The sequence below is a fragment of the Cynocephalus volans genome, chromosome 4 (genome assembly GCF_027409185.1).
Source record: "Cynocephalus volans isolate mCynVol1 chromosome 4, mCynVol1.pri, whole genome shotgun sequence".
Taxonomy (NCBI): domain Eukaryota; kingdom Metazoa; phylum Chordata; class Mammalia; order Dermoptera; family Cynocephalidae; genus Cynocephalus; species Cynocephalus volans.
In genome coordinates this window covers 103,163,756-103,187,298 of record NC_084463.1, presented here as the reverse complement: position 1 = coordinate 103,187,298, position 23,543 = coordinate 103,163,756, and the positions used below count along the sequence as shown (strand labels likewise).

Genomic DNA, 23,543 nt, shown 5'->3' with positions numbered 1-23,543 from the left:
ATTAATTTTCCATTAACCCCTTTACCAGAAGCTAATTGAAGATAACCACCACCAAAGTGAGAGAATAAATCAAAAGTGGAGAAACATGGGCTCCAGTGAAGGAGCTAAAACAAAGAGGAGAGAGTATAAGCTGTGAAGGAATGAGGGAATTCCCTGAGTAGTGCTGAAGGCTGACAACTGTGAAGAGACCTAGAACGTCATAGGCTTAAAATGCATCAAGGGGATAAAGAACACCTAAAGGAAAATCTCAAAGAAAAAAAGAAAGAAGCTTGTCGTGAAATTTATTTTATATTTCTAGTGGAAAGTAAGGTACATAAAAACTTGGCAAACAAAAAAAATAGTCAATTATTTACTCCAGGGGAAATATTTTGTACAAGAAAAATATGATCATATTTCACTGTATAACTCAATTATTATCATAATAATGTAAACATAAATATGCATCTTGAAATCATGATGTAACTATTAATAAAATGAGGAAAAGGGAAGTTAGTGTGTGTGTGAATGTGTGTGCGTGTGGTGAGAGTGGTAGGGTCTGTGGAGGAAAGCTAAATGCTCACCTTCCATATAACAAAGTCAGTGGACAACATATAAAAATGATTTAAAATTATATAAATCAAGAAACAACAGTATAAACATGCTGTTTATCTATATGGACATAAATACTAAAGAAACAGCTGTATGTGTTAAAGTGGTTATTTCAGAAGAGCAAAAATCAGAGGTGGAATGGAACATTGTAAGCTTTATAGGACTTTTGGAATTTTTAAAATATGTATATGTATAATATTCAGAAAAATAAAATTTAAAACAAATTTTCCCTAATAAAGAGCCTAGCTTTTCACCTAAAACAGATTTATAGATCATAACTTCCCAACTCCCCCCCCCCCTCTCTCATTTTAATTTCTGGAGCCAAAATCTCTCCTCTCTTTGGCAACCAGATTACACACTTAAAGAATGTAGGATGGTTCAAGTTAATTAATTTCTCTGTCCTGAGGAAAGTCTAGGGAAGCTAGCATTGGAACAGATGCAGAAGATCTAATGGAGAGGTTTCCCGCAATAGGCAATTGCCTTCTGTATATTGCATGGCCACACAGACGCTGCGGGAAAATATACTTTCCCAAGAAATGCATATTCCTAGAGGAAATGGAAAAAGGGTACAAAAAGAGTGAGGGCACAGTGTGTGTCCCATAAACCTGATGACAAAAGAACAGATTAAGGTAAGAAGGACAGAGCCAAAGATGAAACACGATCAGAAGTTGTGTGAAGAACAGCCTTCAGAAGCTGATGGAGGTTTTGAGAAAAGAAACAGCCAACAGGACTCATTTTGGTTGGAGTGTAATGAACAGTTGGGGAGTTGGGGGATGGCCTTTGGAAACAGTTGCCTACAATAGCTGATACTTCAGATACTAACTTATCTTAAAATACTCTGCCTCATGCCACTTTCTAAAAGAAATGTTCCTGAGCCTGCCTCAGACATCCCCCTGCTTTGTGCTACTGAGCACTTTCTCCATCCATCTCACCTGGAATGCCTTACAATACACCAAGAGTAGCAGTGCTTCACCTACATGATCTATCTTCCCTAGGTCATAATTTTCTGAATATTAATAAGAGCATATCTCATTAATCATAAACTACCTTCTTATTTAGCAAGTGTCTCTAACTAGCAAGCATATCCCACTTGATAAACTCAAATGTCTTGATGGATTAGACATGTCCTTTAATTGATGTGTACCTAAAGCACATGAAGGAGAGTCAAACGAGAGCAGGAGGGAAGGAAAGCCCTGTGAAAGATCAGGTCTAAGCTTTCCTTTGAGGACTTGTGTTTCCAAATCCAAATGAGACTTTAAAAGTCCTCCGAGAACATACCATCTATTCTGCTCTATCAGCCCAAATTTTTGGCCATTGGTCTCCTCTGCAATCTGTTCATAATACTTTAAACAAAGATCCTGATATTCCCAACATTCTGAATGAGTTCCATTACCATGGGCCTGTGAGTAGTTCTAATATCTAGCTCTACTTTCCTCTGCTCCTAGACTCTTACCTCATATATGAGAAAATCAGTCATCAGCCTCAGATCAAGTCTGTTGAAATAGAAATGGAATCAGTGACTGCAGGCAGCATAGACAGTTGAAGATTAGACTCCAGAAGTGACTATCTTCAAGAGTTCTCAGGAGGTTACTTTTATTCCAGGGTCCCAGCTCCCTCAGGATCAGACTCTACAGTCACTCAGTCCCATATGAGCCAAGTCATTATGCATACTTCCTATTACCTTTTTCTCTTGACACCTGGTCCTCCAGCACCTCCCTTGTTATTTGATCTCCATCCTCAAATTTTATGTGACCATATTTGTGGCTTTCCATACTAGAGGCTCTCACTCCTAATCTTATATTCCCTCCTGAGAAATTCCTGTGCCTCTTCCAAGCATTATACCCACTTTAATCAACACTCTTAATTATTTAAAATCAATGCATATAATTTATCTTAACAAGTATCTATTCTTAGAAAACATTTCTTTATAATTAAGATAAAATTTGAAGTTCAATTTACCCAGGTTCTGTGATAAAATTTGCTATTTTGGAATCATTAAAAGGAATATGTATGACATGCAGGGCCGTTTGCTGCAACACGTAAATTGTACCTGCTATGAAAAATACTCTTTCATTTGGCTGACTAGAACTGCAACAAGCTATTGGATGTTCAATGTAAAATGCACCATCACTGAGGTTGACAAATTTATATTCCGCTTTTTTCATATTCTTTTCTTTCTTTGTTTTTATCCTTATTATAGATGTCTGATTATATAAATAGCACTTAAGCATTATAAAAGAAAAAATATCAGGTAATTAAGACTAGCATACAAAAAAATTTCATAATGATGTATATAGTAATTATCCTGATTTGGTCACCACATATTGTACACAGGTATTGATATTCAACTCTGTATCCCACAAATATGTATAATCAATTATGTTTCCAAAAAAGAGATCTTTGAGTGAGAATTTCATCTTATAATTTTTCATTATAATTCCATAATTTCATTATTTCACAATGGTAGATAACCATTATGAATATAATTTACTACTGTAATTCTTCCTAATGCATATTATTCTGGAAGACATTACAAGACTATTAACACATTTTTATTTGTTCATAAACTGATAGTAAGACAATTAATTTTGTTTTACCCATGTACTGCATTTAAGGAGTCTAAAGATTGTACTCTTAATGGAGCAAACAATTCTCCAGATTAAATACAGATTTCTGAAGTTATAAGCAGTTTTGTCCAAATTCCATTATATTCTTTTTTTTTTTTTTTTTTTTTTTTGTCTTTTTTTTTTCATGACCGGCACTCAGCCAGTGAGTGCACCGGCCATTCCCATATAGGATCCGAACCTGCGGCGGGAGCGTCGCCGCGCTCCCAGCGCCACACTCTCACCAGTGCGCCACAGGCTCGGCCCCCATTATATTCTTTAGCCACCATAGCCTCCTGTCAGTTACTCAAGATGCAAAATTTTTTCGCATTTCAGGACCATTGCAGGCACTCTACCCACTGCCTATAACTCTTCCCATTGTCAACTATCTTTTTCTTTGTTTGTATCTTCTGCATCCTCCTGTCACATTTTAAACATGACCTCTTTGGAAAGGCTGTCTCTAACTTCAACAATTACATAGCTTTCTCTCATTGGTTTTGTCTATCACTACAGCATCTTCCTTTCTTTCAGAGTACTGATCACAGTTTGTAACTATTGTATTTTTTGTTTATTTGTTTGTCATATAGTATGCCTTACACTGCCACTAGACAGCCAAAACTCAATACATTTTTGTCTAATGAAATGAATGAAAAGTGTGTGATTTTCTCTCCTCACCTTGACCAACATAAGCTTGCTGTAATCCTCTGGAGAAGGGAATTGCTCTGCCATGGTAATGTCCATTCTTCAGCTCCAGAATACTCTACAGTACCTTTGAGTCAAGGGTGTTTTGGTCTCTAGGTAAACTCAAAGATCCCTTTCTTTTTATTTTTTTTTTAATAAACATAATTGATTATACTTTTTTGTGTGGGGTACACAGTTAAATATCAATACCTGTGTACAATATGTGAAGATCAAATCAGAATAATTAATACATTCATCATTACAAAATGTGATCATTTTTTGTGAACTTAACCAATTTCTCACCAGCCGCCCCACTCCCTTTCTCACCTCTAGTGGGAGCCAAAAAAGTAAATAAATAAGAAAGAGAGGAAGAGAGGAAGAAAGAGAGAAAGAGAGAAAGAGAGAAAGACACTGAATTTTCAAAAGGAGAGAACAAAGATTATGTTTATTCCTCCCCACAAACCATCGCCCAGAAGGAAGCTGCATTTTATGAAGAGCTCTTCCTGGACTTCAAACAACTTCACACCAGTGAAACTTGAAAGCGTCTCACCTCAAGCCCATGCTGTTCTTCTCTCACCTTTGACTCAAGCCCGCCCTTGAGAGGGGTGCCATAGGATTCCCCTCACTACTCACATATGTTTATCCCAGAAGGGCATGGGCAGTAAGACTTTGACCAGTTGAAGACAGAAACTAATGGGTAAACTTTTCACCTCATTAACTCCCCACAACTATAGATGGCCTTGATACACAGTTTATGAGACTCTCAGGAATGGTTCCCCAGGATCAGACAATCCGGCACCTAGCTGTGGGCCAGCTTGAAATCACATCCCTACCTCCATTTAGGTCCCTCTACCTAAATTATATGTTATGCTAATTATATCTCCATAAGGCTGTTTTTAAAAATAAGGAGGAAATGACCAAAAATCTGATTGAAAAATAGGCAAAATTTACAGATGAGCAATTTTAAAATATACATGCAAAATAAACATAAAACATATGACTAGCTGTTACACATTGCTTTTCCTCAACATGATTTTTCTTCAAATGCTCTATCATATATTTGTCTAGCCTAAGCTTCTTTAAATGGCTGCTCCCAAGCTTCTTTAAATGTCTCCAAAAGGGCAAAAATTGGAGCTGCAGAACCTCTTAAAGCATATGCCCTGGAATTCACACATCACTTCAACCTTATTCCATTGGTTGAAGCAAGTCATAAGGCCATCTTATATTCACAAGAATAGATAATAGATGGTACCTCGTGTTAGGGAAAATGTCATATGTGTACAGGAGAGGGAAGGAGTATTGTCAGCCATTTTTGCAGACCGTCAACCACATTTAAACTTTCAGATCAGCAAATGTTCAAAAGCTTGACAACAGACTCTACTACCAAGGTTGTAAGGGAAGAGGCACTCTGATGCATTGCTGGTGGGAATTAAAAATCATACCACCTCTACGGAGGGGTCTTTCAGTATCTAACAGAACCAAAAATGCATTCATCCTTAACCAAAGTAACTTTTCTTCTATAAATTAAGCTTGAAATTACTTATCCCAAAGTACATAGACACATATATACTTACAGTGTGGGAGTATTTAACAACCTAAAAACCTATACATGAGAGACTCATTGGTATACATACACACAATAGTATATTATACAAGTGAAAAATAACGAGAAAGAGTGCAATGAACAATTATGGATCAAGAAACGAAAAATGAAAGTAGTAAAGAATATAGATTCACTTTCAAATAATTGCCCAATATTAATAAAGTTGTCACAAACATAATTGTCCGTGTGTTTTAATTATTTGTTTGTTTTTATATACACTAGGATCTGGTCAAGAATTGAATTTTTTAATTTATATTTGACTGTTTCTTGACCAGGTTTAATATGTACAAATATTAAGAAAATACACATTATAAATACTAAGGTCATTTATGTTTTCCCACTCTAGTGAAAACGATTAAATGGAAATTTGTTAAATTAAGATGTTATTGTGAATTTCATGTTATGAATATTAAATTAGTATTTAAATCATAGAAATTAATGATTCAATTTATTTCAATTAATGTCTTCATACATTATTTTTTCAAAAAAAAATGATGACTTACCTTCTATAGATGGAAGTATATGATCAGAGTGCCCATAGCATGCTTAGCTAAAAAAAAAATTAAACACATCTAGGATCCAGAGGGAGGTGGGAAGTTAAAGTTTAACAACAACATCGAAGCCAAATCAGTCTAAGACCCACAGGATGAACCTGGAGTCCAACAAAGTCAGATTTTCTGACCCATTGCTATGAGGGAGATTACAAACCAGAGAAACACAGCATCTCACTAAATAAATGAAAAAAAAATAGTTATTATAGCATTTAGGAAAGGAATGGTTTCAGGCAAAATTTAAATAAATCAGTGTTTTGGTAGGTTGAAAGCAAAGCAGAGCTGGTGTGAAGAGGTCAACCTATCTCATTTTAGGTTCCAAGTGCCTGAGCTAAGACTGGGTGACTAAGCTTCCCCAGTTGGCCTTTGATAAAGTTTCTTCATGATTTTAGTTTTTAAATCTATAATACCCTATTTAGGTATATGTAATGAAGAATGGATGGTCAGAAAAGTTCTCACTGAGAAGAGCTGAAACTTAGCTGATAAATAGTAAGACATAGAAAAATGAGCAGAGAAAGCATTTTGAGAACTGGAAAAAGAAAGTTCGAAGGGCCTATATCTAAAATGAGATTGGAGAGTTGGAGGAACATAAACTCAGGGTTGTCACAGGGCAGTTGTGAGGAGAGATAGGAGATAACAATTTACATGACAACTTAATGTAAATTGGGATCCAGTCATGAACAGCCTAATGTACAAAAGTTAAAAATTGAAGAGTTGATTTCCAGATTGTTTTTCCTGGTTGATGTCTGGAAAATTGTCAGAGAGTTCTAAGAGGAAATAGTTGGCATAGAAGCAAAGTAGAGAGTTCAAGGAGAGAGGGGTCTGCCATTTTCAAATACTGTTGAGGTTAAACAAGATGAGGACAGAAAAATGACCATTGACAACATGAACACACAAACTGCACCAGGATTGCCTGTGTAATAAAGGCTCTGTGATATAAATAACAGGGCAATGTACTACCACACGCTTTTATGACAAACAATAAAATTATTGGTTGAGATTTTAGACTGCTAAAAAAAAAACCACAGAAATGACCAGTTTCATCCTGAGAGTATTGGAAGAGTGCAAAAAGTCTAGAAATTTCTGATATTCTTAAAATATCATGGGCATTAATTGTTTTGGAGAAAAACATGTAGCTGTAAGACCATAACATATATGATAATTATGACAAATTAATTAATCTTTCTTTCTCATTAAAATATGGGAAATACTGTACCACAAAGAAAAATACAAGTCAAAATTTATGAGGGCAGGAGGATAAAATTTACTATAAAAATGCTAAGGTAAATAAGTCCATTTTTTGTGTATGTTCACCATTTTACAAAGACTCAAGAAAGTAGCACATTTTGCATTATGTAAATGCTAATATAAGGTGGGAATTCTTTTTTTGCGGGGGGGGGGGGTTGACCCATATAGGGATCTGAACTCTTGAAGGCAGGGAATTCTTAAAATCCAATGCATGAAGTGACATATAAAGAGCTAAGTTAAAAGAGCTCTAAAGGAAAGAACTGAATCTTCCAATTATTTTTAAGACTGAGAAAAAAGAGCCTTCCAGATTTTTAATTAAAATCTCTGGAGTGTTGTATATGTTTTCTGCTAAAATCAGGGTCTCAGAAAGGCCAGTTCCTTCTGGGGGGTCCAGGGGAAATTCCATTTCCTTGTCCTTTCCAATATCTAGAGGTCACCTACATTCTTTGATACATGGTCCCCTTCCTCCAACTTCAAATTACTAGCAGCTCAAAACTTCTTTCTCTCTCTCCCTCTGCTTCCATCATCACATCTCCTATGGTCTAATTCTGACACCTCTCACATCCCTCATATAAGGACATATGTGATTAGATCAGGCCCACTTGGAAAATCTAGGATAATATCTCCATCTCCAGATCCTTAATGTAGTGACATCTTCAAAGGCCCTTTTACTATATTAGGTAACATTCACTGATTCTGGAGCTTAGAATGTGGACACCTTTAGTGTGGGCATTATTCAGCCTATCATAAGGGTCCTGCCTGATGAATAAAAGCATAGCACAGATAGACTCATTCTCACTAAAAATGCAACAAGCCTTGACTCAGCTCAAGCCCTGATTGGTCTGAGCTGATCATCTGTTCACCTTATCCAACAGAGAAAAGGGGGAACAGTTATAATAGAAGACAACATTAGCTGCAGCCTCTAATTTTTTAATTATAGTATCAAGAATAGAATTAAAACTCTCTAGACAGGAAAAGAAGAAACACCTTCTGATCAGTGATCCAGATGAACAACTGAAAACAAGCAGATGACTCAGTTATTGTAGTTACTAAACAAGGATTACAGAGTCTTAATAAATGTTTTTAAAGAAGCAAAATATGATCAAAGTATTTGAAAGTAAAGAAAATTTATACAAAGAATTAATATCTAGAAAGAATCAAATGGATATCAGAACGAAAAAACATACTTATCTGAAAATAAGCACTTGTGGATGAGTTCAACAGCAAACTGCACAAAGCAGAAGTAAGGATTAGTGAACTAAAAAATGAGTTGATACACATGAGAGAACTAAAGTGAGGGAGAAAAAAAGAATGACAAAAAATTAATGAGCATAAGAAACATGTTAGATACATTCAAAATATGTAAACTGAGAACTCTATACCCATGAAATTATCCTTTTTGAAACTGACAAAATAAGAATATTTTCAAATAAGCAAAACCTGGAGATAATTCATCTCTAGCATTTCTACAGTAAAAAAAACATTAGTCGATAGTGTTTAACTATACGTTTTTTAAAAACTTTCATTTATTATACTTTGATTAAGTCATGTTTATTGTACAAATATTAGACAATTCAGACTTAAATAATGTTGATGTCTGCTACAGTTTGAATGTGTCCTCTTCAAAATTCAGTTTTTGCCAGTGTGATAGTATTAAGAAGTAGAACTTTTATAAGGTGATTAAGCCATGAGGGTGTCTTTCTCGTTAATGGTATTAAGGGTCTTATAAAAGAGGCTTCACACAGCTTTCAACTAGCTTGCTTGCCCTTCCGCCTTCTGCCATGCAAGGATACAGCGAGAAGGCCCTCACAAGATACTAGCGCCTTTACAGCCTCCAGAAGTGTAAGAAAACAAATTTTTGTGCTTTATAAATTACTCAGTCCCAGGTATTCTGTTATAGCAGCAAAAATGGACTAAGTGTGTGTGTATATATATACACATATATACACTAATGTACATATATACACCACATTTTGATGGATCACTTTTAAATTACTGATCTGGAACTCTCTCTTCTACAAATATATTTAGAGCATAGTTCCATCACTAAACACAAAGACCTATGTTGTTATTTCTCACTAGTCTATGGAATTGTAGGTTATGGATGTGCTTTAATTAGTATAACCACATGTATTCTTTAGAAAGCACAACTTATAGTTTAGTGAAATTTATTTTTGTTAATAGCTTAATGTACTGGCAATTAATATAATAGCGTAATATACTACTATGTGGTATTTAAACTAACTGGGGGACTCTGGTTGGATATTTACTTCCAAACCATTGGCATATAAATAAAATTATCATGAATATAAGCACTAGTAAATCTTTGCTCTCTTTTGCATCCTGAGAGAGAAGTAAAATATATGAAATATATGTACATACACACAAATCAATGTATGCTAAAATTATATTGTGAATATATATGAATTATAAAACACAGGTGATTTTTGTAATAATTTGTATAAAAAGAGAAAACTTGGAAACACAAATGACATAGGTGATAATGGGTGGAGAAATGTTCTAATGAGAGGAATAAAACAACTACAGTCATTTAAAGTTTAAAACACATCAGAAAGAATAGTTGGGGATTATTCAGAAAGATATATCGTGTCTAGTTCATATCATTCCAACTTTAAGTCTAGGTCTCTAGCAATAAGAGTGACTTAGGTTAAATTATCTAGTTTTCAACTCTTTAGAAAAAGAATCTAAATAAACATCCCAAAATGCTAATACCTAATGAGTGATTAAAAGGCCTTGGAAGAAACTTGCCCTAATGCCTTCCTGGTGAAATTGCTCTTGAGACACCAACACATGTAGTCACTTGACTAGTATCTCATTTACACAACCCCACATTCTGATGCTAAAGCTCACCTCTAGCATGAAGAGAATTAATTTTTACAATGTAATAAAATAAACAATACAGAATATTAGTTTCCATCATTACAGTCATTTTTGCTTTCTGAAGAAAACATGAATTACTTGTTCACAAATCTGGTCTTGAGTCCATAAATGACACGATTTAGCATAGGTGGAACAAAACTGTAGACATTGGACAATAGGACTTATGTGGTAAAATGTGGCATCCAAATCACTGAGTGAGAACTGACAAGATCCCAGGCCCATAAAATACGATGATGACACAGACATGGAAGCCACAAGTATTGAAAGCTTTGTGGCAAGCATCCAGGGAAGGCACATGAAAAATAGCAAGGAGAACCAACATATAGGAGAAAAAATTCATAAATAATCTAAGCCTGCTGTTGACATTACAACAAAAAACCCATACCAAATAGTCACATGGCTGTCATCACAGGAAACATGGGCCAGGACAACATGCTTACAAGCAGTGTTTGGGAGGTTGTTACTTTTGCAGAAAGTCCACCTTTTTAGAAGAAATATGATGGGGAAAATTGTACCATAACTTTTCAGAAAGATAGTCACACCGATTTTCCAAATCAAGGCATGTGTAAAAATAGTGGTGTATTTCAGTGGGTAGCATATGGCAACATAGTTATCAGACAACATCACCAACAAGATCCCTGGCTCAGACATGAAAGTGGAAGAGAATAAGACTGAAGCGATACAGCAAACCAGGAAGATCTCTCCAGCATGGAACCAGAAGATGGCCAAAGCCTGTAGTACTGTGGACATGAACAGGACAACATCTGCTCCAGTCAGCATGCAGAGGAAGAGGTACATGTGTTCATGGAGGCTGCACTTTGTGAAGATAAGGAAGATGAACAGGCTGTTCCCAAGCAGGGCGATGACATAGGAAATGAAGAAGGGGATGGAAATCCACACATGCTGGTCCTCTAGGCCAGGGATGCCCAGCAAGTGGAAGACTGTGTGGCTAACTCCAGAGTGGTTTAAAGTAATCGTGTTTGGAGAGGCTTTTCAGGACCTCACCTCCTATTTCTGGAAACAAAGGAAATTTCAGATTATACTCAAATTTTTTTATGACACCTGGGCTTTGGGCACTTTTCTAATGCCAATCAAATCTGAGAGTGCCACCAGCTATGCTGCCTGAAAAGATGACTAAGATAGGATTTGTTTTCTAAATGAGATCTTAATCTGATAGGAAAGATAGACATTTATACAACTAACCGAGATAATATTATTAAGTTAATATATTAGTGATAAAAGAAAATTTTAATACAGAAAAACAGTAGGAGTGATTCACTATGCTCATAATTCTGATGGTTTTAATAATAAGTTCATATCTGAACTTACCTTTAAAAATAGTGTAGGATGTCAATAAGTAGAAGAACAGAGAATGAAATGAGGTTATTTGGTAGTTTATGGAAAAATGTTTGGCATGCAAATTCTAAGTATGTGTAAATCAGCTTTCAGCTCTGTGTGGTTGTGGAACTATAAATTTGGGCAATTGGAGAAATGATGGAAGCCAAGTTATATCTGCCCAGAATACAAAATTAAGGATCCTGGATTTAATCTGTAAGGACATGACCAGCTGTGGTGAGTTTAGAAACAGGAAATCATTTTATATACATTAACCCAGAAGCTGAGTGTAGGATAGAACAGAAGGGGGAAAACCAGCAAAGACTAGAATTGAAAGGACAGAAGAGTCTTTACCTTAGTAATATACCGTACACTGATGTATTATTGGTGGGTTACTATCACAGTGAAACAGACAGGATCAGGAAAGCAATCTTTTTTATCTCAATATCAAATGCATGTACAAATGTAACCTATGCCACCCCAAATAGCTCCTGACAACAAAAGGCTGTAGATATTGTCATCACCAGTTTTCCAGAATATGATTTTGAGGCTCAAGAATCTGTCAGAGTTCTAAGGAATACAGCAGAAATGAGATTTGAAGATTTTTAATGTTACTACACATACTTTTATCATCCATGAATGGATTAAGGGGCAAAAGACTTTTCTGAACTGAATGGAATTGAGAAGGTCATGTGATTACAACTCTGGGGCAGGGAAGGAGAGAACAAAAGCAACCCCTGAGCAAATAGTAATGTCCTGTCCTTTTTCCTACAGAATGAAGAGTAGGGATAATGTCATATGGGAATTGAAATTATTTGTGTTGGAAACTCCACCAATATTTAATGTGTTCCCTTGTAATGTCCCTTTAGGCAACAGTGATAAAATTCTGGTAAAAACCTAAAACATTTGTGCATCATGTATCCAGGCAGCTGAAGGCTGAGAAGTTGATAAATAGTTCTGTTTTCTGTTGTACTACAGAAGAAGAGGAGCCAGGTACTAACATGGAAAGACGGAAAGTGGACCTAAACTCTAAGGACTGGTAGAGAACTCAAAAAGTAAAAAAGAGACAATATCTTCAGATTCTGGATGGAACATGAGAGATGTAGTAGCCAGAGGGCTCATTCTTCCCCTGAAGCAGCCAGTACCACCATTTGTAGAAGAAATTTTATATTATCAAGGTCAGACCCTGGGGCTTACTCTCTTTCATGCCCTCTTTGGCTGTGTGTCCAACTTGATTGATATCACCATCTCCATTCTCAGGAGATGAGCTTTGTGCAGAACCCAGGTAGTAGGAAATTCAGGGATCTAAGAGATGGTAAAGTACACATGTAAACAACTGTGAGCATCTCTACATTTATTCAGTGTGCGACTCAGGATTTAGCACGCGGTCGGCACATATAAACATAATTGCCTCCACGTCCAGGTTCTATTATCCTCATCTCTAAATTTAATTTCTGGAGTATAAAAAATCCACTCCTATCTTTGTTCCTATATTGCCCTCTAAGTGGTGGTGAAGCTGTACTGAAAATAAATCGTGCGAAAGAAGTGCCAGTGTAGAGACTTTTGAGGAAGTGCCTGCTGAGGACAACTCCCACCTCGTCAACCTGTGGTGGCTACATGAGCACTTTGGGACTATACACACACCCGTGGGAAACCATCCTCCTGGAGAAGATGGAAGAAATAAAAATAGATGTGATCATGTCATTAAGATTTAATGGCCAGCTTTGTTCACACAACACCGATAAAAAAATAGAAGGAAAAGGAGAAGAATATGGACCAAAATGAGAGCCCAAAGAGGCCAGCTTACACATAATGACGCTCATTGATTCCTCTGACTGGCAAAGAAGATTTTTCTGCTGTGAAGCAGAAGATAGAAGCGACAGGGCTCAGGAGTTGGGGTCTAGTCTATAGGTGAAGTTGTACGTACTAGAGCGGTTGATTGTCTAACCTAAGGTCACTCTGTGATAACTTCTCAAATGCCTCACGAATATTACCAAATTGAGAGGGGTCCATCATCTATTGTCCAGATATTTAGGAAATCTCTCACACTAAAGGTTCCAGTGTTAAAGATTAGCACTTATTTAAATACCATTCAAAGAAGCCTGTGGTAGCCGAGAGGTTTTTTTACAAAATTAATCGTTTTATTTTGCATATTGCATACTTCAAAGAAAAAAATGTTATATTTGGCAATACATTTTTTGAAATGATTACTTTATGAAGTGAACACTTGCCAGAACTCTTAAAAATATACAGAATGGATGATGGCTGTTAGCACATTTTCTGTTAGCTTTTTTGCAGAATTATAATGTACAAGTATAATGTTAGCTCCAGGAATCAAGCTTCAGATATTCTTTCTTTTAAACCCAAAATCATCATTGTTTATTATGTAAAATTATATTTAATTATCTTTCAGATGACAACACAATCGTGCCTTTGTTCAATTTTTTGAAAGCAAAAAAAATTGGAAACCACCTAACTTGCAAAAGAATTCAATGTCCCCTCATTAATGTTATTCATTCTCAACTTTTTGAAATGTACACCAAAAAGACAATATTAAGGCTAAAAACAAATTCCAAAAATTAAAACAAAATAAAAAATAACAAACTAGTAATTGTACCTGTTACTCTTTCACTTAAAGAGATAAGAAAATGAGAACGTTGGTTTTATATTACCTTTAACAATTTAATACATTTAATAAATTTTTAAAAATTTTTATTGATTATACATACTCATGGGGCACAGAGCTGACCGTCAGCACCTGTGCCCAAGATATGGTGATCAGATCAATACTATCAGTGTGTCCACCATCTCAAATTGCAATTGTTCCCCAACAAACCTCTCCCCAGTCCCCTCTCTCTCCCCCCCTGCCACCTTTAGCAACCCTAGGTGTGTTCTCTCCCTCTGCAAGTCCAACACATCACTGTGGTCTTTCTTTCCTTCCTTCTTTCTCTCTAGCTCTCATTTATGAGTGAGGACATGTGGTATTTTTCCCTCTATGCCTGGCTTATTTCACTTAACATAATTTTCTCCAAGCTCATCCATGTTGCTGTGAATGGCAGAATTTCATTTTTTTTATGGCTGAGTAGTATTCCATTGTGTAGATATACCACATTTTCCTTATCCAGAAGCTTTTAAGACCCCAGACACCTCAATAGCTTAGAATCCCAAGCATTTATGGAGCAAAATCATGGGTGAGGATCCCAGGAATGTGTGTGAATCTGATTGGTCAGTGGTGAAGTCTGGCATCTTGACTGAGATTTTCCATGGCACCTTAGAGTCCAGGGTGTGTGTGCCTCAAGGCAGGTTTGTAGTTGTTTGTTACCTGCAAAGACAACTCAAGATTGGCATTACAGATGTTATCCTAAGTCATAAGGCATTCATGAAAGGAAGAAACATTCTGACCTTCAAATCAGTCTTAGCCCAAGTAGCAAACATCCTGACCTCCAGATAAAGTCTTAGCCTAAGGAAGTTTGTTTAATCAGCTCCACTCTTATCTTATCATGGCTTCTACTAAGAATTGAGCCCATCCTGCCTGGTCAAGCAGTTTTGTTTTGTTTTGTTTTGTTTTTTTCTTTAGCTTTCTCCCTCCCCCACAAGACTGGGGTCAAGAGAATAGCTAGGAGATATCAGGGTGTGTTCCCCAGTTTCATGAAGGCTTCTACAGCCTTGATTTAAGCATCTTTACCATCCTGACAATTCATCTCCATCTCTCTGCTTGGTGCTGCTGAGAGAACTATCCCTATTCAGGGCCTTTCTTATCATCTGCCTAATATGTCAATAATATGCCTGCTGATACATCTCTTCATAAACCATTATCTTCCCTCAGCTTTCACAGGGAGTCTAATCATCAAAGGACCTTTCCCAGATAGGAACATACCTGATTACCTGGCAGTGATCCTCCAATTAGTTGTGAATTTTCTGAGGTCTTTTTACTTTGTGCATTTTTAGAACCTAGCATGCTGAGGCACAGTATAATTCCTCAAAATGTTTAAGAAATATCATATGGATGTAATAAAGGAACAGGGCAAGGAAGTCAGGAATAAGCCTCTTTAAATGCTTTGGAGGTTTACAGTAGTCAGGACCTGGGGCAATGTAAAACCTTATCTGGAGGGCCTCAGAGATCTTTGGCATGCTGAGGGCTAAAGGGGATCTTCTTGCCCAGAATATCCTCACTCTGCCAGACAACACTTCCCACTCTACTGATTCAGCCCATATTTGAGTCTGGTACAGTAGTGTTCTGGTAAACAAGCTTACCACAAAATATATATAAATAAATAAAATGACACAAAGCCCTGATTTGTAGCTTTGCTAACTTCTGTGACATATATACTTCTACCATGGCCAATTTCAAGCTACAACATAATGACACTGAATGTTGAGTTTAAAAGAAATACAAAAAATAATTGACTTTGCAGCTGCTGAATGTGGCTCCAGCATATGACTGCTCTTGTCTCTCCAACTCTACAAACTACACTAGACAATGGTCCTAATATTTTCAACCACCTGACTTAGGTTCTATAATATCTAATCTGGATAGGTTCTTTCACCCTAAAATTAGACCCCACAACAATAAAAAATTACTCACTTGCTTCAAATGGAGTTCCTGTTGACTAGAATGGGCTGAGGCACAACAGGAACTTTGTTCAAAGGTACCAATGATCTGAGATTTTGCCTCAGGTCTCAGGGGCTGCTATTACCCCAAGGAGCCCATACTTAGAGCTGTCTTTTTAATATCTCCCCCTTTGACCCACACGCACAAGTCATATATTTATGACTCTCCAAGCATCTCACTTCCTCCTACGCAACACCATCCCTGAATTAGGTGTGCACATGTGTTATTTTCAATAAGTAAATTATCAGCATCAGATATTCCTGTTTCCACTTTAATGGAAATTAGTAAATATTATTCCTGTTTTCAAACAGCACAAATAATTTGAAAATCAATATATATTTAAAATGCTGACTATAAAAATAAATTCCTTCATAATGTAGGAAAACTTGAATTTGAATACCTACTGTATTAACCAAGTCATTTAAACTATAAGATTTGTAAAAAATAATGTTTTAATATTTACATGGGAATACTTACATGTCTTTTTATCTATTTACACTGCCTACATGAGTCAAAATTTCTAGGAAAAAATTATGTACTTCCTCTCCTTTGACTATAATTTAATTTTTAGTTATCTTATTTACTAAGTTCCCCCTGCCAATAAACAATAGGAAAAATCAATTAAACTAAAAGGTGGGTTTTTTTAAGAAGTTTAACAAAGTTGGCAAACCCTTAGCAAGATTAAGAAAAAAAAGAGAGAAGACTCAAATAACTAAAATCAGAAATGGAAGAAGGTATACCACATCAATCTTACAGGGTAAAAAGGATTGTAAGAGAATACTATGAATAACTGTACACCAAAAACTCTAATAACCTAGATAAAATGGGTAAATTGCTAGAAACATACAACATACCAATAATGAATCATGAAAATCTAGAAAATCTGAACAGACATACAACCAGTAAGGAGATAGGATCAGTAATTAAATGCCTCCCAACATTAAACAGCATAATATTAAGCAATGAACAGGTTAAAAAGAAATGACAAGGGAAATCAGAAAATACTTAGAGACTGATAAATATGAAAACACAGCATACTAAAACTTAAGGGACATAGCAAAAACAGTGATGAGGCAAATTTAGAGCTATAAATGCTTACATTATAAAAGGAGAAGGCTTTCAAATCAATAGCCTGATTCTATAACTTAAGGAATTAGAAAAAGGAAACAAACTAAACCCAATTCTAGCAGAAGGAAAAAATTATTAGATTAGAGCAGAATTAAAATACAGAATAGCAAAACAATAGAGAAAATCAATAAAATGAAAGATGGTCTTTACGGTGATTAACAAAATTGACAAACCTTTAACTAGGTTGACAAGAAAAAGAGAGAAAAACCCAAATTACTAAAATTAGAAAGAAAGGTGGGGATATTGTTACAGATTCTACAGAAATAAAAAGGATTAGGAGACTACTATGGCCAATTGTACAGCAACAAATTGAATTACATAGGCGACATGGATGAATTCTTAGAAACACAAACTCTACCAAGACTGAATTATAAAGAGATAGAAAATCGGAATAGATGCACAACTAGGAAGAAGATTGAATAAGTAATCAAAAACCTCCTGAAAAAGAAAAGACCTGGGCCTGATGGCTTTACTGGTGAATTCTACCAAATATTCCTTAAAAACTAGCACCAATCCTTTGCAAACTCCTTCAAAAAATTGAATAAAAAGAACACTTTATAACTCATGGAGCCAACATTGCCCTGACACAAAATCCAGACAAAGACACTACAAGAAAATAAAACTAGAGACCAATATCCCTTATGAACAATATGCAAAAGTTCTCCACAAAATACTGGAAAACTGAATTTGATGGCATATTAAAAGGATTATACACCACAACTAAATAGAATATATTTCTAGAATGCAAGGATTGTTCAACTATGAAAATTGATCAACATAATCTTGAAAGATATACAATTGAAAAAATGCTCAATATCACTAGTCATCAAAAAAATGCAAAATAAAACCACAGTTACGTTGCTTTGCCTCCCACAGATTTGTTACCCCTTTTCCCCTGGGTGACAGAGCCACCAAAGATTATTCAAAGCCCATCTCTTCTGAGCAGTGAGAAGCCCCCAAAAGGGGTTAATCTCCCAGAACCCTCAAGAAAGAGGCATTCCTTCCATTTGGGAAATTAACCACAAATTGGGGTTCTCTTCCCGCATTTATTCTCCAGACCAGGAAGTTACAGGAATAAAACATAGGTGTGTTTTTTTCCTAAGTACAGTTTAACAAGTTTAACAATAGAAGCTGGTAACATTCAGTAAGAAAAGCAAGGTGACATTCTATAATACAACTTTCAAGAAGTTAAGTCTATCCACTAACAAAAGCTTGATTTTCGCAAACATTCTCTTCTTACAGCAATTTCCCAGTATCTTTACATATCAATCAGTAACCTGTCTGTCTTTGAACCAACAACCTTGCTGTGTTACAATTCCTTATCTTACTACAGAGACTATAGCCTGGGGAAAATTTCCTGTCCTTTGCAAGGTCAATATTTGAAACTGCAAGACTTTGGAAAACCAGGCCCTGTGAAGTACATTTGCTTTATGCATACTCCACACCACACTGAGGTGAAAATTCTGGAGAAAGTCTTGGCTGAAATTGAATGTGAGAGTCTCCCAAATCACATCCCCTAGCATCATCCAGCACCATTCAAACATCCGAAAACTACCAGACTGTCTCTGGCTAGGGAATCTACAAGCACATCAAAAGTTATACTAAACAAATGAAGTCACATAATTGTATCATTCATATTATTAGTTTATTCATTTAATCATATTTTCAGCCAACAAATATTTATTATGTGCCTATGGTATGCCAAGCACAGTTAAGGGTAAGAGTGTAAACAAGTGAATAAAGCAACACCCTTGTCTTTATGTTTGTCGGCTATTGTGCCTTGGTTGCCTTCAATGTCGTCTCTCTCCACATGATCTCTTCATTTGTCTATCATAAGCTTTAAAAATAGCTGATGGCCTCCAAGAGGGCAGAATGGAAGTTACAAGGCCTCCTAAAGCATATGCCCTGGAATTCATATACATAACATTAACCTTATTCTATTAGTCAAAGCCACAAGACAATCCTATTTCAAGGAGGTGGGTAATAGACTGTATCTCATTATGAGGAGATGGTATGTGTGTAGAGCCAAGGGAAGAGTTCTTGGCAGCCAATTTTGCAGATGCTCAACCATGCTTCAACCAAACTACCAGATTAACAATACTCCAAAGCTTGACAACATACTTTGCTGGCAAGTTTGTGAGGGAAAAGGCACCCTCATACATTGCGTGTGGCAATGAAAAATAGTGCAACCCATATGGAAGGAATCTTTAATATCTAACAGATGTACAAATGCATTTACCCTTTGACCAAGGCAACCCTACTTCTATTAATGAACCATAAGATCTATCAATAGAATGATCCAACTGAAGAAGTGAGAGAAAAAGAACAGAAAAAATAAATGAAGAGACCCTGAGGTACTACTGCTGGAACAATGTCAAAAAGTCTAACAGATGTGTAGATAAGGTCCCAAAATGGAATTAGAGAGAGGATGAGATTAAAAAATAATAATAATAACTTGTTTAAGAAGTGATTACTGAAGCTTTCCGAATGAGGTAAAAATCATCAATCTACAGAGTCAAAGAGCTCAGCAAACCTCCAGGATAAAAACAAAGCTTTGCCTAGGAATATCACAGTCAAACTGACAATTAAGACAAAGTAAAATTTTTTAAATATAGACAAAGGTACAGGTAATGTAATGCAAATATGTCCAAAGTAAACATGACTCACATTTCTTCTACTAACCATTAAGCACGTACATTTATATACTTTAGCCAACAAAGTTAAGCAGCATTATCCATGACTCAAACTTGAAACATAAAAACCTGGGAGATGAATATAACTTCAATGTAATATTTTTCATGAAGAGTAAACCTTCACAAATCACTGGAACATATTAATTATAAGCACTTTTAAATAGGCCTGTTGCAAGGCTAGATTGGGGGGAAAGGCTTTTGTATCAGAGCATCCTGAGAAAAGCAAGAGAGAAAAGCAAGAAGAAGAAAATGAGGTGGGAAATCATTTTAGAGACTCAGCCCATTTGGAAAGAGGGCAAGGTTGGTGGAAATAGCTGTTTCTCTGGAGACCGTGGTGTAAGTGGTTCCCTCGATCACTCTCATGAAAGAGGATAAGTAGCCCAACTCTTGGCTCCCAACAAGCTGAATTTTATTACAGACCTAGTGTCTGTTCTGGAACTCTCAGTCTCAGTCTGAGGCTAGTGAGTGAATTAGACGTTTGTGGGTGGAGCTGGTTCCAGAATTAAGGTAAGAACTAGGCTGGAATTTCTCATACAGGCCTGAGGTGTCAGGACTCTTGAAGATTATTGAAATATGTGTTCAAAAAGTATGAAGACTAGAGGCAAAAATCTCCTTGGTTACAGTGCAAGGTGAGGTCTGGGAAGGGAGGTTGAGAGTATATGGGCTAGATGGTAATGGAAAGGAAACAATAAATAGTAGTTTTCCTAACAATTAGACTGAAGATGAGAAAATATAAAACATATCAACTTAGATTGCAGGCCCCTTTTGGAAAACTATGAAAGGAACCCCGAGAATGGCAGGGAGCTGTGGTCACGCGACACAAGCTGGACATTGGAGGGGCTTTGTAGAGGCAGCCAGGACATCTGGCAGGTCTGCGAAGAAAACTAGGAGCCAATTTTCTTCCTCAGAAAGAAAAATCAGGGCACCAAGAGGGGGAACTGGAACAGGAGAAAAAGTGCTAATGAGCATAAGATTTATCTTAGCCAATGAGCTAGATAGAGAAACTTCTTGATTTAATATCCTCAGAAACACCATGAGGAAGGTATTTTATTATTTGGCTCCATTTCTCCATTCCAGTAAAAATGGGACTGGATATGTCTCTCTTCTCAGAAGATGCTCTCTGAGCCCTTTCCATCTGGAACATTTATTAAACATATCTGCTTACCTGTACACCATTCTCTCCAGCCATAAGCCAGTTAGGACTCAGACACATAGTGTGATGCATATAAAAGTTGTCACTGTGCAGAATATGCTTATAGAGTGATTAAGCTATTAAATGAAAAAAGTATTCTAGGAAGTAAATGATGAAGTTGCATGTTAATGTCCACCAGCAAAAAGTTTTCCAAATATCAAAGACTGCAATTCCCCACCAGAAATAATAACTCTTTTTTTCTAATTTCAGTCATTTCTAAAGTGTGAGCACAAGGTGTACCCCATCTCAGGAATGCAGGCCCAGTCACTGTTACCTCTTAAAGGTCTCTTTGCCCTCTTTATAAGTGAGCAAGACCCATGTGGTGAAGTCAGAGAGAATTCAAACATCACTTTTACCAATTATTGGTTTGTGACATTTGGCAAATGATTCATATAGTCTGAGTCTCACTTTTCCTTAACTTGAAATAGGGATAATATCCAGTTCCTTGAATAGATGTCTACCCCCTACATGAAGAACATATAAAGTGCATGGTGCATTCTACAGTTCCTGGCATAAAGCCAGGTTTAATAAATATTAGTTTTATCCTCCTGTGAACGTATTACACTCAGATGAATTTCATTCCTGGAACACCACTGGCCTTTTAGTCTCCAGCCTCTTCAGTCAATTAATGTTCCAATAAATATCCACAGGTAATCTTTCTAAACTAAAGTAATCGTGTAACCTACTGCCTTCATGACATCTGAGAGCTACCCCTATGTAAATTATGGGGTCTAAGGGTGAAGTTGTAATCAAGGACCTTGGAAATCAGGATAAACCTACCTGCACACCACCCCTGCTCTCTCCAATACTCTCTGGACCAGCCACCCTGGGCTAAAAAGTTTCAGGAATAAACTGTGCCTTGACATGTGTACTTACCTTTTCTTATGCTGCATTTCTTCTCTTCATTATTCACTCTATTGTAAATTACTCAATTTCAAGGTCAAGTTCAAGTATTTTTTCCACAGCTTTCCCAGACACAAATAATGATTTTCTCTGTGTATTCAAGATCCTCTGTTTATAAATAAAGTGCATACAATAACATTCTCCTACTTTCCTTAGCCACAGATAATTGTAATTGGCTGGCACTCACGAGGACACATACCATCTCCTTTCATCTTTGCATATTTCTTCTTATTTATAATATCAAAGATGGAGAGTGTGGCATATGCCAAAAGCTCCTGGTGACGTCACATAGAATATTAAAGGAAATGTGTATTTTTCTCTACCCCTGTGGATAGGAGATGAGGACCTAAAAGGTCTCCCCAGGCATGGCTACCTTAAACCACACTGGTTTTAGCCACCCAGTCTTCCGCTTGCTGGGCATCCCTGGCCTAGAGGATCAGCACCTGTGGATTTCCACCCTCTTCTTCATCTCCTACGTCATTTCCCTGCTTGGGAACAGCCTGCTCATCTTCCTCATCCTCACTACGCGCAGCCTCCGTGAACCCATGTACCTCTTCCTCTGCATGCTGGCTGGAGCAGACCTTGTCCTGTCCACCACCGCAATTCCTAAGGCATTGGCCATCTTCTGGCTCCATGCTGGGGAGATCTCTCTGGATCAATGCATCACTCAACTCTTCTTCCTCCAGTTCACCAACATCTCTGAGTCAGGGATCTTGCTGGTGATGGCATTTGACGGCCATATGCTGCTCCCTGAGATACACCACTATTCTTACACAAACAATGATTGGGAAAATCAGTGTGACTGTCTTTCTGAGAAGTTATGGAACAGTTTTCCCCATGATAGTTTTTTTTGAAAAGATTGACTTTCTGCCAAAATAATGTTATTTCACACTCCTTATGTGAAAATATTGGCTTGGCCAAATATGCTTGTAATGACATTCCATTAAACATCTGGTATGGGTTTTTCGTCCTAATGTCAACAGTGGTCTTAGACATTGTGCTGATTTTTGTTTCCTATGTGCTGATTCTCCATGCTGTCTTCAACATGACTTCCCAAGATGCTCGCTGTAAAGCTCTCAACACATGTGGCTCCCATGTCTGTGTCATCATCCTCTTTTATGGGCCTGGAATCTTCACATCCCTCACTCAGAGATTTGGATGCCACATTCCACCTCATATCCACATCTTGCTGGCTAATATCTGCATTCTGCTTCCACCTATGCTTAATCCCATCATCTATGGGATAAAGACTAAGCAAATCCGGCAGCAGGGGGTTTGTATTTTGTTTGCAAAACATTAGTAACTTTTGTTCAAGAACCGAGTTTTCAGAATCTCTAGCTATCTGTTAAGTGGTCTGTGAAAGTGGTGGCTGGGACAGCACAGCTGACACAGTAGACACAGCTCAGTGAGTTCCATGTCTGGAGCAAGTTCGCCAGGGAGGTTGCTGGACTTATGCTTCCATTTTCTAAACTACCTGAGAGAGCAGTGCCATGTTTGACTGAGCA

The 23,543-nt window shown here is 36.8% G+C and overlaps 2 pseudogenes; one reads left to right on the top strand and one right to left on the bottom strand.

Moving 5' to 3' along the window:
* Positions 1-10,220: 10,220 nt before the first annotated feature.
* On the bottom strand, positions 10,221-22,250 carry LOC134376290 (olfactory receptor 52B4-like; annotated as a pseudogene).
* A 153-nt stretch (positions 22,251-22,403) lies between these two features.
* On the top strand, positions 22,404-23,338 carry LOC134376289 (olfactory receptor 52B4-like; annotated as a pseudogene).
* Positions 23,339-23,543: the final 205 nt, after the last annotated feature.